Source organism: Cryptomeria japonica, chromosome 11, assembly GCF_030272615.1.
Source record: "Cryptomeria japonica chromosome 11, Sugi_1.0, whole genome shotgun sequence".
Lineage (NCBI taxonomy): Eukaryota > Viridiplantae > Streptophyta > Pinopsida > Cupressales > Cupressaceae > Cryptomeria > Cryptomeria japonica.
In genome coordinates, this window is record NC_081415.1 from 247,672,189 (window position 1) to 247,689,776 (window position 17,588).

A 17,588-nucleotide genomic window follows, 5' to 3' on the forward strand; every position below is an offset into this window, starting at 1 on the left:
ACAAGGTTATAGACTAATGTATATATGTGGGTTAGTGTGTCTCATTATCTTTGTGCTAGAATATATAGGGACAATGTTTTTTATTAGGGGAAAATAAAGTTTTGAGGGGACCCAAAACCCCTTACACTAGGATCTGAATGGACCCGAAACCCCTTACACTGGGTTTTGAAGGACTCAAAACCCTTTGGAATTAAACAAGAATCAAGAACCCAAAAGAAGAACAATGCAAAAAATATAAAAAGCTATTAACCAAACATTAGTAGGGTAACATAGAGAAAGAATAGCCCCCCATCAAGTCTAAGAAATTAGACTAGAAACCTAGGAATCTTTTGCATCAAGAATCAAAGGCTTCCAAAGAGTAAGAAACTTCAAGGAGTAGGCCAGAACTATAAGGCAAGGGTGTAATCAAAGGACCCTTAACCTTTAGAATGGGTTTCATCATGGCTCCCAAAACCATTAGGTTAAAACTAGCAAAGACTCTATAGCTGAAAGTCACCTCCCAACCAACCAAATCCCTCTCCACCTTAGTATAAAAGAGAACCATCACAATAGAAGAAAAAGAGAAGCAAACCAACAACAAAAGAAAAAAATCATGATTCAATCCCACAATCGCACTATCAAAGACATGATTGGGCGACAAAAAAAAGAAATGAACCTCTCTCACTCGGAAAAACACCACCTACATAGGAACATCTATAGGAAAAGTGAAAGAGAGAAAGGAGAGAAAAAATCATCAAACCACATGAGAAACCTCCACTTCAATTGGAGTAACACAAGGGAGAATCCTGCCAATAACAATAAAACCCTGCATGAAAAGAAGAGGAAAAAACCATTGTGCAACAACAAGGACAACCACAACCCGAAGTGAAATAAACCCTAACAAAAAAAAGCCACAACAAAAGAGAGTAAAGAGAAAAGAAGTAAAAGGAGAAAATTAAAGAGAGCCCCATGAGGAGGCAAAGATCACAAAACCCACAATAGGGACCTGTAAAACTAAGAGGCCCACAGCATAGGGAGAAAGCACCTCCATAACAAGGCGCCTCGTGAGAAAAAGGGATAGAAACAAACACCAATCCACAATACTCAAGATAAACACATAGAAAGCAGATGAGAGGAAAAGTAAGGACGAACACCAAGGGAAGTAGACATCCTCCAAATAGCACAGAGTCCACAACTACATCAAGGAAATAGCCTCATGAAAGAACCCAAAGAAAAATACCCACACATAACAGTGGGGAAAGTGGAACACCAATCAGGAAAGCATCAAAAAATGCCCCAAAAAATACTTAAAACCCCTAAATGAGGGAGCCCAGAACAGGCTAAAAAAACTATAGGGGAAAATCCACGAAAGGAAAGCAACAATTTACCCACAAATCCAAACTCCATTCACCTCATTCACCTCCACATCATTCAATCCATCATCTCCATCTAGAGAAACTCAAGATCTCGAACTCAGGCTCCCACTCGTGCTCATCCTGCCAAAACTATACATAGACATATATGTATATATGTATTTATATGTATGTGTATGAATATGTATATGTATATGCATATGCATATGCATATGTATATGTTTATGTATATGTATATGTATATGTATATGTATATGTATATATGTATATATGTATATGTACATATATAAATATATACATGTATACACATACATACACATATACATACACACACACACACACACATACACACACACATATACATATATATGTATATATATATCTATACATACACACATATATATTTGTATATATATATATACATGTGTGTGTGTATGTGTGTATGTATATATATCTACATATATATGTATACATATACATATAATATATATATGTGTGTGTGTGTGTGTGTGTGCGCATATATCTATACATATACATATATATCTACACACACACACACACACACACACACACACACACACACACACACACACACATACACACACATATACACATATATACATATATATATACATATATATGTATATAGATATATTTATATACATATATATATTTATATATATACATATATATACATATATATGCATATGTATACATATATAAGTATATGTAAAACATATACATATAATACTTTAGGAGCTTTTTTGAGGAGAGTTAAGGCGCTCTGCAACTAGGGCACAAGTTTCAAAGGTGCCACTGGTTGCAAGCTGCCACCGCATGCGAGAGCTCCCTGGCTTCGCTGGGCAGCCTTCGAGCATTAACTGCTGGCATACAACCATTAATGGAGGCCAATAAAAATTCCGAAGGCAAGGATAAACCGTCCATTCCTCATGCCTCTAAGAACAAGCACGCGAGATGGAAGACCTTCAACTAGGTAGTGGAGGGCAAGTGGACTCTATTCTCAGCTGATGCAAAATTTGAGAGTGCACTGCAGCATGAAGATGATGCCCATCTCGTGAGAAAACAAGGTGAGGTCTCCCCCTCCAAGCACATCATCATTAAACCTAATGGTTCAATTCTTTCTGCTATTTCTTCTGAGATTTCGAGTATTTTTTTTGCCATTTTTGATGTAAATAATGTACCATCTTGTCAATACATGAACAAATGGCTGCAAGATGTGTGGGCCAAAAAACTAGGGTTTCATTTTCATTTTGTAGAATGATTCAAAAGGGTATGTTCTTAATTTTTTTTTATAATAAAGAAAGCCGAAGCAAAATTGTTAACAAACAGTTCTGGTCGGTGGGAAATTCATCTTTCAGGGCTGTACATTGCGACCTTGAGGCTTGTAATGATGAAATTCTCACCCTGTCTTATCCAAAATGGATAACCATTAAAAATATTCCCCCTTTTCTTTGGTCTTGTTTAGATAGAATTGTCGAACCCTTGGGAAAAGTTGTAAAAATGGACTCCTCCCCCTCGGTTCTTCCTCATCTTGACGCTAGATTACTCATAGCCCTCAAACTAGGTATTGTATACCCCGCCAAAATTGCTATCTGCCTTGACAATAAAACCTATATGAGAGATTTTTATTTCCTTCCTATATGATGAGAATTTTATGTGTTTCTTCCGTGTCAACAACTGCTTTGCCATTGAACATTTCATTGTCTCCGTATATTCCTCTCGTTTTCAGGTAGAAAGAAAAAGGTTAAATTGCCAGTTGCCAGCGGAGTTGGCAATGAAAACATAGACGATGAGAATGAGCAGGCTGCAGGACAATCATATCAATGTGCTATTTAATGACGTTGCATTAAACAAGCATGTCAAACTCAACTAAGCCATCTTCTATCATTCGTTTTGGCCAAAAGCAAGGCAAGAAGGAAAAATGGCAGTAAAAATGGGTAGCGCCAAATTGGTGGTGATAGTGTTAATGGCAGTAATAATAATGGTGAGTATTAGCGTGGCTTCAGCACAAGGAGGACCATGCTTTAAATACCTGTGCACAAACGATGGGGGTTGTACAGGATACGCAGGCAGCCCTAAGTGCTGCAACATCGGTGACTGTGGCAGCGGAATTGGATTTTGCGACGCTTCATGCTAATTTACCAACTGCTCTTACTTCTTTTCTCGTCTCATGAAATAATCCAGCTTAGTTTGCTGTGTGTCGTTTGTGTTTTCGTGTTTGAGCAGGATGCTGACAATCCTCTCCCCTTAGTTTACCCCATTGGTGTCGTTTGTGTTTGAGCAGGATTCTGACAATCCTCTCCCCTTCGTTTACCTCATTGTTAGTAAGGTTTAGTTTGATGTTACTACTTTTCAACAAGTTAAATTGATCTTATAAAGTCTCTTATTGTGGAGTGCTTTGTAGCTGTTGTCGTTGTAGCTGCTCCACCAACATGATATATTATCCATGTATTGTAAAGTGCATTGTAACTCATGAGGTGGTAGCTGGGCTATCAATTTGAATAAATAATTTATTCAGTTAAAGATGCGATGTTCTTATAAGTTTTACACATTGGAATATTTACATATAAAATTGTATACCTAGATTCCATACGGATTAAGCTTTGATGATGATGGTGACTTATAAGAAAGCGGAGTACATTGTAATTAAAATATGTTAATTCTCATCTCCTCCTTTGAGTCATTTAAATAATTTATTCAAAAGAATTATTTGAGTTAAGCAAGACAAAAGCATTGGTTATAGATTTCTTCATCTTCTCGGAATCATTATTTAGCCTCTAGCATCCATTTATTTTTAACATCCTACTTTACTCTGTCATTGAAAGGATGCACAATCTTTGTAAACCTATTGATAAACTTTATTGATACAAATAATCTTTTTTAATGAATGATTTCAGCTCTTCTTTTTTTTGGTTGTTTCATAAGGTTAGTTTCAAAATAGCCTCTATTTTCTTAGATTGATTGAGATACCCTTTTTTAAATTAATTCAATTATTTTAGAAATGTATTTATGTTTTAGATAAATATGTGGTTTCTTACATCTTTAAAGGATTTTTTTATTTTATTTTATTTTTTAATTATTTATTTATTTTTATTTTTTTAAATTTTTTTTGTAGATCTCCAACATTAAAAACCCTATAATTAAAAAGCACAATGAAAGCACATATCTATATAGCTAATGATGTTTTTTTTTTTTATTGATATCTTGAAAACAATTTCATGGCTCCTTGGAAACTTTCTCCTACATTGATTAGGACACAAGACTTTCTTCTATAAGAAAATGTTATTTAAGAATAGCATCACACTAGAGTCCTTGATGGAAGGTGTCGTTTATTTTTAGATCCTCAAAAGCTATCATTGAAATTACACTTTCAACCCTTCCTAGCTAATATATGAACACCTTACAACAAGGTGTTAGAGACTAAAGATGTTACATGCCCAATTGGGATTGGAAAGTAATGATGGGAGTTCGTGAAAGAGGAAACTACATGGTGAAAGTGTCTAAAACTAATGATCCTTCGAATTGGGGTGTAAGAAGTCCCATTCAACACTCACAAGATTTATTGTTGTCTTTTAATTATTTACTCATTTATCTTTTTGCTAAGTTATAGATGGTTTCTATTGTGAAGTAATTTGTGTATTCATTTACTCATTTAATAAATATGATTGTCCTTACTCTCCTATTCAACACCAGTAATTAGAGTCACGATTAAACTAAATATCCTAAAAATAAATTATTTATTATGATGAAAGCTACAAAAATAGGAAAAGATTCTAGTAAAAAGTAGATTATCATTGACTTGGAATTGCAGGATTTTGAAGATGAGGATGACACTAAACAAGAACTTGAGAAACATGATGAAAATTTTGGTGAGAGGTGCTCTGCTTGCCTCAATAGTAAGGATAAAGATTGGAAACTTGAAATGAAAGGGGCTTTCCTTGAATTGGCCGAGATATTTACTCCTCATGATGAATGAGGGGTTATCACTTGATAATTCAAAGGATGAGAATTTCCAAGAGGTGGAAGAGGAACAAGAAGTTGAAAGTTAAAATGATTCAAAGGGTACAAGAGAGACTAAGGTGGAAAAAGATAATTATGATTACAAGTCCCCTTCCCCAATTGATTATGAAGATGATAAGATGGTGTCGTGCTCTCAAAAATCTCCTATTGAAAAAGCCGAGACTAGCGCTACCCAATTGAAAAGACACATTATGGACCTCTAAGTCAAAGTGAAGAGTATAGACAGGGTTACAAAAAGATGGAATATGCTTTGCATTCTCTTTGTGTTATTACCGATGGTGTTATGTGCAAGGTGCGTATGGGTTTTATTTCAGGCTAGAGTAAAATGAAGAAAAAAGAAAGAAAACATAGGGTAAGGACAATGTGTAGGAGGAGGAGAAGAACAAAGAGAAGCTAGGTCAAGATGCATGGCAGGAGTAGATGAAAATAATGGTCAGAATTTGGGAGCTCCTTAGTGACAATCAGGCTCCTATTTGGGTGTTTTGACTTTGAATACATATGGTAGCATTAGTTTTTGGCTTATTATAAAAAATGTTTACTTTCTAGACTTATAGTTTAAAGGGCTTGCAAGCCCACTAAGACTATTTTTTATTAAGATAAATAGGTTTTATAAGGACCCAAAACCCAAACTTAGAGAGAAATACAAAATATTAAATAGTCACAACCCAATCCTAAAACAATGGTAAAACAACCACAAAAACAGGGGCCAAGCCCACATAGAAAAAAATATAAAAAACTACTAAACCAGAGTTTGCATCAGCTCTGAGTTCTTTTGGATCATAGGCTTGTTTATTTCCTTGAGCTCTTCTATGATGAATCTGAAGGTACTCTTCTCCTGGTTCTTTCTCCACATCCTCGTAGAAGGGCTAGTAGTGATCTGTGATCCCGTACCTTACAAGTTTGGCTCATGAATTTTCTTCTTCTATTTGGTGTCTGAGGGTTGGAAACTGGTGATAGACTGGACTCTTTGGGCTGCAATCATTAAATGTTTTGGCATTTTGTTATCATTGATGTCAACCGGTATGGGAGACTGAAGTGTATTGGTTACATTGATGTCAACTAGTATTGTAGGTCACCGATACATAAGTCAGTGTTGGCATGTGTTGAAGACATGCACTAGAAACCGATATGGTATGATGACCGGTAAGTAAAGTGTTGGCATTGAGTGGCCGCCAACTAGTAAGCATGTGCTCGGTAAGAGAGCAACATCCTGGGATGTTGATTGTGATGAAGAGGTGGAATGTTACAAGAATCACATCAACATCGGAGGTGAAGCATGTGCAAGCCACCGGTAAGAGTTGGATGTTATACAACATTACTCCCACCGGATGAAGAGAAGATTGATAAAGAATGTATCGCTTCAGTAAGCAAGGATGGCATATGGGAAAGCTACCAGCTCATATGTCAAGTTGAAGATGCATCTACTCCTCAGGGATGTCACATTAATACTAGCAGGTGAAATCAATCCTTTCCCATCGGTAAGTGGTAATACCTTGCTTATCCCATTGTATACATGACATACATCATGAATCCTTGCGATAAGACAACCAGAGTAAGCCAAGGCAAGTGATTGGATGCATAGACCAGATGACCAAAGTGGAAGATGAGGAAGCCTCCAGAGTTTAAGATCAGAGATCAGCACTACATCTGCAGAGAAGGCATGATATGCTACCAGAACAGAGAATGAAGAATTAAGATGATGAGTTTGCCACCTTGACAAACTGGTTGAGAGGAGAACCAATCAGATAAAGAAGGATGGAAATATATCTGAATCTATAAACACGGAGTTACCGAGATGCAGATGGTAAGTGGTGTTTCCATAGGTGCATAACAGTTGGAGATTGATGGCATGGTGTCATCAAGTGTATCATCGGTGTGGAGGAAAGAGTGTTGTCCACTGGTAAACATATTTGTTGGTATATTTTACAATCTCCACTAGAGAAATTTGATATGCTGGGTCAACCGGTGAGAGACCAAAGAGACAATGGTGAAAGGTTCTCATCTGATGAAGAGGACTGCAAACATGGAGGTTAATCGAAAAACTTAGTTACATCGATAGGATTAGAGAACTGGTAGGCAAGTTGGACCAGTGGTATGATGCATGCACCAATTGTGTCTTGTTGGTCGGTGACCTTGTCTAGATTGACACAGAGGTCTAAGATGAGATGGATACTGATAAAGGTGCCACATGGAGTTGAAGTGGAAAATATGCACAGTTCGGTGAAGTGTTTTTGTGAGGTAGTTAGCGGTAGGTCGACATTAACATCAATTGTGTATTTCACAGATCAGCTACAGAGGTGCGTGACTCTAGGCAAATTGAATGATGCCTCTTGATTAAATAATTGATGCAAGAGATTTGATTAGTATGTCAACCTGGAGAAGATAACTGTGAGATCATTCAATGTGATTGATAGAAGCGAGTCGACAAACAGGGCCATGGTTGCTAAAAATAGAAGGCATGAACTGCAAGGCACAACAATGGCCATGATATATAGGTAACCATACCTGAGACATGATCCGATAAGTTTTGAGTGGATCTAGTATGCCAAATTGGTCGATGAGAAAACCCTAAGGTGCCAAGTTCAAACTCATGTTTTGGCAGGAAAGCTTTGTTATAAATATCAATGTCGAAGGAAGAGATGGATGATGTTAGAGATAGAGAAGGAGGGCATGAGCATGTAGATTAGTCAGAGTAAAAAATAGTAGAAGAATATAGTGGCTGTAGGTAGGAGAGACACAACAAGCAATAGGGTTTAGCAGAGGCTTAACCGGTAAGGTTAAAGCAACCGGGAAGCAGCAAAGGAGGATAAGTAAAGAGGTGAACCGGTGGTGTTCAAGCCAGCTAGAGGATAGCATAGAGTGAGATGGTCATGAGTGTGTTGTAGAGAAGATCCCACAAGCATAGAATAGAGTATGGTGGAACCAATAAGCTGAGTAATCGTGAGTCAAGTAAAGAGTGTGTTAGATGAATAACTGGTAGAGCCTGAGTTGGAAAGTGAGTAGCAACATGAGAAGGTGAGTAGAGAGAGGAGGTGAGAAGGAAGGAGAGGACAAAAAATGAGCAGAGAACAAAATAGAGACAAAGTGATAGAAGGAAGAGGAGGAGTCAACTGGTAAGGCAGAGGAGAAGTGAAACTGGAAGGGTGAAGAGTATGTAGTGGTTACAAGACTCACTTTAATCGGTTTATTACTTTTGTATTTGATAATGTTCAATGTAGATCACTGAGTTAGTGCTCGGTGAAGGGGTTGTAGCTCCTTTGGGTTGGTGCTCATAAATAGGAGGAGTTGTGGCTCCTTTGGGTTGGTGCTCCTTGGGTTGGTGCCCTAAAAGTTTTAATCAATATTTTTATTGTGAGGCTAGATTAGAGTAGTAGACTCCAACAACATTTCTCACCGAGGGTTTTCCCATCTTGGTTTTTCCTCATATATACCGATGCTATGTGATGTGCCTTTGTGTGTGTTTTTATTTGATCACCTCCTTATCTTACTGATAGGTTTACTTGGTCTTCAGGTTGTTAACTGGTAATCACTCTTAGGACTAAAAGGGTTAATAAATTGGAAACCACTGATTTACCCCCCTCTTAGTGGAATCTTGTGTCCAACAACATTGACCTCAACCAGACTCCTCAGGTTGGCCTTAATCTCTTCCAATCTTATTTCCAACTGACCAATCCTGGATTTGTGATACATTTTAATGATCTTAACATCTTCTGAAAGTTTCAGTATCGTTCATATAAGTTTGTCAGTTTTTCTTGGCATGGTCATCTTAGTAAAAGTGTCAATAATGCCCTTAATTCCTTCTTTCAGCATGTTGATCTAAAACAATTTTAATGGCTTTTAATATAATTATTAAGGAGAATATCAAAATATGAGTCATTTTGAGTATCCCCTTATTTGCCCTATTCAACGTTAATGAGGATGTCAAGCTTTATTTCCTTCTCCTTTCCCTTAGCTTCCCCTATTTTTCCTACTTTGGACTTTTTCATACTCAGTTGGCCAGAATCCTATAAATTGGGATCAAGGGTTTTAAACTTATTGGAAGCCTATAAAGAGTGTTTGTTTCTTCTATTGATACTAGTACTAGGAATAATATTCTATGGGGGGCACTCCTCATTAGAGAGACAGTAGTCTGAATCATCTAAGACATTGAGGTCCTGCCAGTCCATAGCCATACCGGACCCCTCTTCCTCCATCTCCATGTCAGACACAATTTGTACACCAGGGTTGGTTGAAGAGTTTGGGGTTTTCACAACCAGGGAGGGTTTATCCTCATGATATTTGGTATATTCTATGATGAACATGATTAACCCCTCATGCAAGATATGGTTGTCACTATTTTTGGCATGATTTGTAATGCAATTTTCAAGAGAAGATAACAAGTAGAAAGGCAAATAAATTGTTTTGTTATTCCTAAAATGATTCAATATCATAAAGTGATAAGAGAAGATACTGACATAGCAGCTGTCAAGTGTAATATACCTCATTATTACTCCACCCATATTCATCCTAAGAGAATACATGTCCTTCCTATTATAACCATCATCTGCCATATTTTGCACCATGTTTCTCTCATTTTGTTTGTCGAAGATGACCGAAATGGCTTCTTACGCCACCTTCCTCTCTTTTTAAAACTTTTGGCCATTCATTTCCAAGCCATTTATCTCTACAATGAAAGCTTCATCGATTCTAAACTCTACTCCAAAATCCATGAGGATACCTTTCTTCCAACTATTCACAAAATCCTCTATCATTTTTGGGTCATTGCCATGAACTGTCGTGAGATATGGCACAAGGCCACCATCAATAATCTTCATCCACAACTGCCTATTATTTTCTCATTTCTTATAGGAGGTAGGCTCCATTATATTTTTGTCACTTTCCATAAGCAGTCTACCTATCTAAAATTGGGTGTAAGCACCAAACCCAAACGAGGAATTGAAAACTAGAAATAGAAGAAATATCTAGAAATCCTGGTTTTAAATTACAAACTCAAATCCCATGAAAGATCACTACTCATTTGGTAATTAGTTGTCATTAGTCTGATATGAGGCCAATACATTTGGCATCCTTTCTTTTCATTTCACATAATTTTATTGGGAAAGTTTCCCTTCTCGTTCACCATTGCATGTCCACATAATCCACACCACTGTTTACCAAGTGGTCCACTGGCATATTACCTTCCTGATAAAGGTGGAAATTTTGAATTCATCCAATTTTGTATTCATGATGTGGCACTCCTGAATTAAATGCTTGATAGTTCAATTGGGCTCAGTATGTTTACTTACACATTTTATGATATTAAGTGATTCAGTCTCGAGCCACACTTTTTTTAACCCTTCTTTGATAACCATGTTTAACCCAATGTAAGCAACTTTTGCCTCAGAAAAGTGGTTTGTCTAGGTGCCCATTGGGAGTGCCACCACCAAAATAATCCTACCATTGTGGTCGTGTGCAACTCCCCCATATCCAGCCAACCTAGGAGAACCTTTTGCCATTCCATCAACATTGATTTTGATCCACCCATTCAGGGAAGAACCCAAACAATATTATTTCTCATTTTCTTTAACATGACAATAGCTTTAGAAATATCCTAGCTAATATTCCATCTATTGATAATATCCTAGTCCTGAGTCAAAATGGGGATAGGGGGGTCAATCTTCCAAGAAAAACAAGAAGAGACAAAGTTTTCCTTAAAGGCATTCTGGATTCTTCAAGCAATAGGTAGAGCAAAGGACTCTTTGTCCCTGAAGATCTAGTTGTTTCTTTCTTTTAAAATCCCCCAAACTAGATGGGGCAATATAAGGCCCCATAACACTGTGAGAGAAGAATTATTTGAAGGGAAAATCCACTGCGACCAACATTCCAAAAGGCTCCTACAAAGGCACCACATAATTCCCCAAAGATCAAAAAAATGAGCCTAGACATCTCTGGAAAATGAGCGGTGGAACAGCAAATACGAAACATCTTCAACATCTTCCTTGAATAAAAACATTTGTTAGGAATAGCCATACCCCTTTCTCACAATTTGTCAATGGAAAGAATCTTATTTTGCATAAAGAGCTCGAAGAAAATATTAATTTTGGGAATCAACAACTTGTTCTTGTTAGGAATTGACACTCTAGTGGTTAGGTTTCATTATGTGGTCATTGTTGGAAACATGCTTTTGGGTTTAGGCTTGATATGCTGTACCAGCAGGCACTTCACAGACTCTACACCGACATCAGCAAAGGATAGAAGATTTCTTTGATCATCGGCAATGCAGGCTAACATGGTATGGTAAAGGATATCGGTATTGGAGGCTGACACATCTTGGATCTAGAATTAGCGACTTGTTTTAAATGCCTATTCATTTATGTTATATGGATGACATGAAATATGATATTGTATATATCTTTGTAAGCCAACATAAGGCATAAATTTTGTATAAGGTATATAGGGGAGATTGATTAGATCACTTTTAAATATATATGAATGGATAGAAAAGGTTATGGATGTAATATATATCAGAGAGACTATTTATGTGAGGAATTCATTTTAAGGGTTATTTTGGTACTGAGGTTTAGGGTTATAATCGGATTAGACAGAGCTTAAATCGGAACTGTATTTCAACATAGGAGATGCTATACTAAGTAGTTCACTATTCTCTTGATTGTTGTCTGGATTTTTATGTAGTTAGTGAGGCTCCTTTTGTGATCGGCAACGTTCTCTAGCTTGTAAGCCTTCCTACAAGTGCAGGCCAATCATATGTTGTAATATCTCTTCATATGGCTACTGAATTGATATTGTGGGTCACAAATCCCAGTGTGGTTTTTCCTCATTGAGGTTTTCCATGTATAAATATGTGTGTTATGATTCTCATTTATGTTTTTTTTCTTATTGTTTGCATTACTTCTCTCAATTCTATTTATACCGGGGTATACAGATTGGTGTATGTATGTTTTACTAACGATAAAGTCGTCTATTTTGGTATAAATTTAATTTATCCCCCCTCTGAGCGTTATTGGTTTCTAACAGTTCCAAAAACTGGACTGAAAAGGTGCAAGAGAAAAGGATCTCGTCAATAGGTTGAAGCATGAGAAACAAAAATACTCAAGAAGAGGAACCACTCCGCACCAAAGTATTAGTAACACGGAAGGAGGGAAAGTGAATATTAGAAAGCCATAATTGTAGGGGTTTTAGGTTGGGGTCCACACTTATAAGATTGAGCCAATTACCCTCTCTGATTGAATCAATAACCCAATAGCCAAACATCTTCGCACATCTTTCCTTAAGTTGAGCTACCCAATGAAAGTCAATCAGAGGCCCATCACCAGCCTATAGATCATCCTAGAAACAAATTTTCCTTCCATTTCCAAGGACCCATCTTGATCCTTTAAGAATAACATCTTTAAAATTATGAAAAATTACCCATAGATAAGAAGCCTCCATAGGAAGATTGTAATCTTCTAAAACTTTTTGGGCAGAGATACCATTATCATGGTTTTTGTTATGAAAGATAGAAATTTATTCATTAGAATCCTTGAGTCATCTCCACAATTATTCAGCCATAAGGTCTTTGTTGTAGTCATGAATCTTCCTAACGGAAAGGCTTCCAACTCTTTTTGGAAGACACACTTGATCTGAGGCCAGCGGATGAAGGCAATTTTTGGATTCAATACCTATCCACAGAAAATTATTTTGGATTTTTTCCATATGGTCAACAAATTTTGAAGGAACTTTAAACAAACTCATAGCATAGACCAGAAGATTTTGTAAGGAGGCCTTGATTAGTTGTACCTTACCATCTACGCTCAAAAGGGCACCTTTCTAACTAGATAGCTTACTCTAGAAACAATTGATCAAACCAAACCAGAAGGCATCAGGAGCAACTCCTAAACACAAAGATAGTCTGAAATAAGCATCCGATAAGGAGGCTAATTTACAACCTAAAATATTAGCTATCTTGGTCTATCTATGGGTAGGTGTGTTGAGGAAGAAAAACAACTCTTTGGCAGGCTAATCCTCTATTCAGATCCGCTTTCATAAAGATTAAGGGTAGACTTCAATAGCTTAGCTTCCGCCATAAAAATTTTCCCTATCAATAGAGTATCATCCATAAATTGTTGGTGGGAATAGACATGGGATGAGAAGAGGGGCGAAGCCCTTTGAGTCTTCTAAACTGGATCTCCCTTTGAATAATTTTGCTGAGAGATTCACCCATTAAAATGAAAGGAAATGGGGAGAGGGGATCACCCTATTTGATACCTCTAGATGGTAAGAAGAAACTTGAAGGTGATCCATTAATTAACACATAGAAATTTGGAGCAGAGATGCATTGATTCACTAATTGAATCAAGTGATCACAAACACTAAAGGCTTGTAACATTTTGATCAAAAAATCCCAGTTTAACCCTGTCATAAGCTTTAAAAAGATCTAGCTTTAGATAAAAACTAGGTCTCTTATTGATCGAAAGTTAGTGAATGTTCTCATGAACAACAATGATAGAATCCAAAAATTTTCTCCCTAGAACAAAATCATTATGATGTTTGGACATCAAAAGTGGAAGAACTTTCTTTAGCCTCAAAATAAGAATTTTGGTAAAGATTTTGTAGAAAGAGTTGCACAAGCTAATAGGTTTGATACCATAAAAGCAGTTGGCATCTAGCTTATTGAGGATTAGGAAAATGAAGGTGTTGTTGAGTTCTTTTAAAAGAGAGTGGGAGCCAAAACATTCTCTAGAAACATCCACAATTAGCTAGAACACTTAAAAAATAATATGGGGAAGCCATCAGGACCAAGGACCTTGTTTCCTTTAAAGGAAAAAAATGCCTCTTTGAATTCCCCAGTAGAAGGAATTTCGGTAAGCGCCTTGTTCATCTCCTGGGATAGGCTGATGAGAATCTCATGAATAATATCTTTCTGAGAACTCACATCCAGAGGCCCCTCTTCAGCTAGAAGGGAGGAGAAAAAAATGAATTACCTCACGACTCATCTCCTCTTATTTATCTACCCATTTATTATTGATACAAATCCTCTTAATTATGTTGGTATCTTTATGTTTCAAAGTTGTCATATAAAAAAACTTGGTATTTTTATCCCCACTTTTGAGACAAATAACTCTTGACCATTGTTTCTAATATTCTTTTACTTTAGATATAATATCATGAAGTTTAGAGAGGACTTCAACTTCCTTATCCATGATATGAGGATTATAGCCAAGATTTTGGATCTGCTATTGAATATAATCAAGTTCTCTTTTAACAAATTTTTCCTTTGGAAGATATTTCCAAAAGAAGATTTAATCCTTTTCTGGACATTGGATTTCACATTAGATATTTTTTTGGTCACTGTGTACATAATCGTTCCTGGATATCAATATCCCACCACTCACCAATTTTCTCATATAGGACAACATTTAGGGTCTACATTTTCTCAAACCCAAAGGGGAAATCTTTTCTTCTAGAGAGTGGGGAGATGCTCAAAATAATCAAAAAGTGATTAGAGCCAATCATGGAAAGAGAGGAGAGATAATAGGAAAATTCTATCAGCTAGTCCTCGGATAGGATCACATAATCGAGCTTGACTTGTATAAGATTAGAGCCGTTGCGTTTACTGGACCAGGTAAATATAGCTCCATTAAGGTTTTTTTGATCTATTAAAAAAACCTCTAATACTCTCGACCAATTCTCTGATACCCATTGAAATAGATAATGATACCCATTGAAATAGACTTTTTTTGTCAAAAAAAAAATTCAAAACTTAAAAATTAGTGCTTGCAAGTGAAAATCTAGAATTTGAGGAGAGAATGAAGGTTCTAAAAATATAATACTCCCATATTTTCTTTTATCCCCATTACCAACCTATTTCTCCTTTCCCTTTTCCATGCTACCAAAATCCAAAGTATCTATAGAATAAGAGCTATTATCATCATCTTCTTCTCCTTCCTTCGTATTTCTTTTTACCAAAGGAAAATACTATATTTGGGCTCTTTCTTCTACTACTTGCTCCATTAAGTGGCAAAAATACTTAGGATCCCACACCTTTTGATTTCGATATTTCCATAAATAATTACCCCTTGGGAATCCCTTACTACATCTCCCCCCAACACTTGATTAGTTTTGAGGGAAAGGTGGATACTTATGAAAAAGTGGAATGTTATTTGGGAAAGATGGATGAAAAGTAAATTTCTAGATCTCCTAAGTTCATTAGATCCAGGGGGAAAATAAGCATTCAACGTTGACTTTGAAGATAACTTATTCTTCAATCAATGCAAGAACCTTGGAGATTCATTTCTTGTATTGAAGATATCCTAGAGTTTTGTTGGCAAGGCCTTATTTGACAAGACACGATTTACTAGAATCCTAAAAGGCTAGAGAGGAAAGATTGATATATTATTTTTGAATGAAGTTGACTTTTCCTATAGAAAGAATCTTTGACCATATGTGCTCATTGTATATTTTCTATCATCCTACCAAGAGGTAATGTAATCATGTTTATTAGGGATTCTTCTTTCAAAAGGTTGTCTATGATGTTCTCCTAGACGATAAGAAGGTTGGGGTCCTCTTCCTAACTGTCTAAAATTCTTTCTATGGCCTTGAGATTTACCACAAATCTCCAACCATCTCTACTCAGCTTCATTCTCCATGCTCTACTATGGTTTGCCATTTTTAAACACTTGACCACTTTATCCTCTATAATTATTAATAATATTTTATTGAAGTAAGAGTTATAGTTAAAATTAAAAAATATAATTAAAATAATATAATTTTAAATAACAATAATTCAAATTTATAATAATTAAAAATTATAACATATTATTTTATTCTAATACTATAAAGGCAAGTACTCGTCATTGTGTGACACTTATTTTATTTTATATGGATTTAAATTTTTTCTTTTGTGTTAACTAGAAGATAATATTATAATTATAAAAGAAAAATTGCATTTGTTTACAACATGGAGACTTTGACATAGTCATAGCTATAAATAAAGCTAAAAGAAAATTACACTACCATTGGTACTTCTTATGCCATCCACATAGCTAGCTCAATTGGCATCAATATAAGCCTTCAAGTAGAAATCATTATTTTTCTTATACCATAAATATCTTTGAAGTCTCTTTCAAATATTTGAATATTCTTTTAACAACCTTTGGATTTCTAGGGATTAGCTTCATATCTAGGAATCAAACACATTGCTTGTATAATATATTAAGTCTGGAAGTAGTCAATTATAGCAATTCTCCAATAATAGAACTAAGAGAGTTTTATCAATACCCAGAGACTTATCATCCTTACTCAAATGATAAATAGTAACCATGGGGATACTCACTGATTTATAATTCTTTGAACCAGAATTCTTCAGTGTCTCCTTAATATACATATCATAGGAAATAAAGATACTTTTACCTACATGAGAAACTTGGAGTCCAGGAAACAAAGACAACTCATCAATCACTAACAACTCAAAATTCTTTCAGCATCTCTTCTATAAATTTCTAAGATATTCTATCATCTCCATCAAAGGTAATATCATCAACATATATAACAACTATCAAAATATTTTTTCTTAAATCTAAAATTAATGATTTATATATGTTTTACCTTTCTTGAATCCTTACTAAAGTAAGTAAATGTCCAACCTTGCATACAAATCCGTAGGGGATTGCTTGAGACCATACAATGCCCTTTTAAGTTTGCACACCATGTTTAGATCCTCTATCAACTAAAAGCCATTCAACTACTCTATGTAGACATTTTCCTCTAAATCTCTATTCAAGAAGGATGACTTGACATTCATTTGATACAACTTAATGTTCTTGTGAGATACAAATGCAACAAGCATTTTAATTGCATCCATCCTAGCCATTGGATCAAAAGTTTCCTCAAAATCAATATCTTCCACTTAAGAATATCCTTTGCAAATAAACCTATCTTTGTCTCTTGTCACTTCTCCTTCTTTATTTAGTTAATTTTGGAATAACCAATTTGTTCCTATAACATTCTTATCTATTGGTCGAGGGACTAGATCCCTTATCTAATTCTTCTCAGTCAAATCAAGCTCTTATTTCATTTCTTTCATCCATCCTTCATACTTGCTAGCATTATAAAAGGTCTTAGGCAAGCTACCTTTGATAAATGACATAGAATCACCTACTCAATTACCTTGGCAAGTCTTCTTCTATTCTTCATACCTTCATTCTTATCACCAATAAT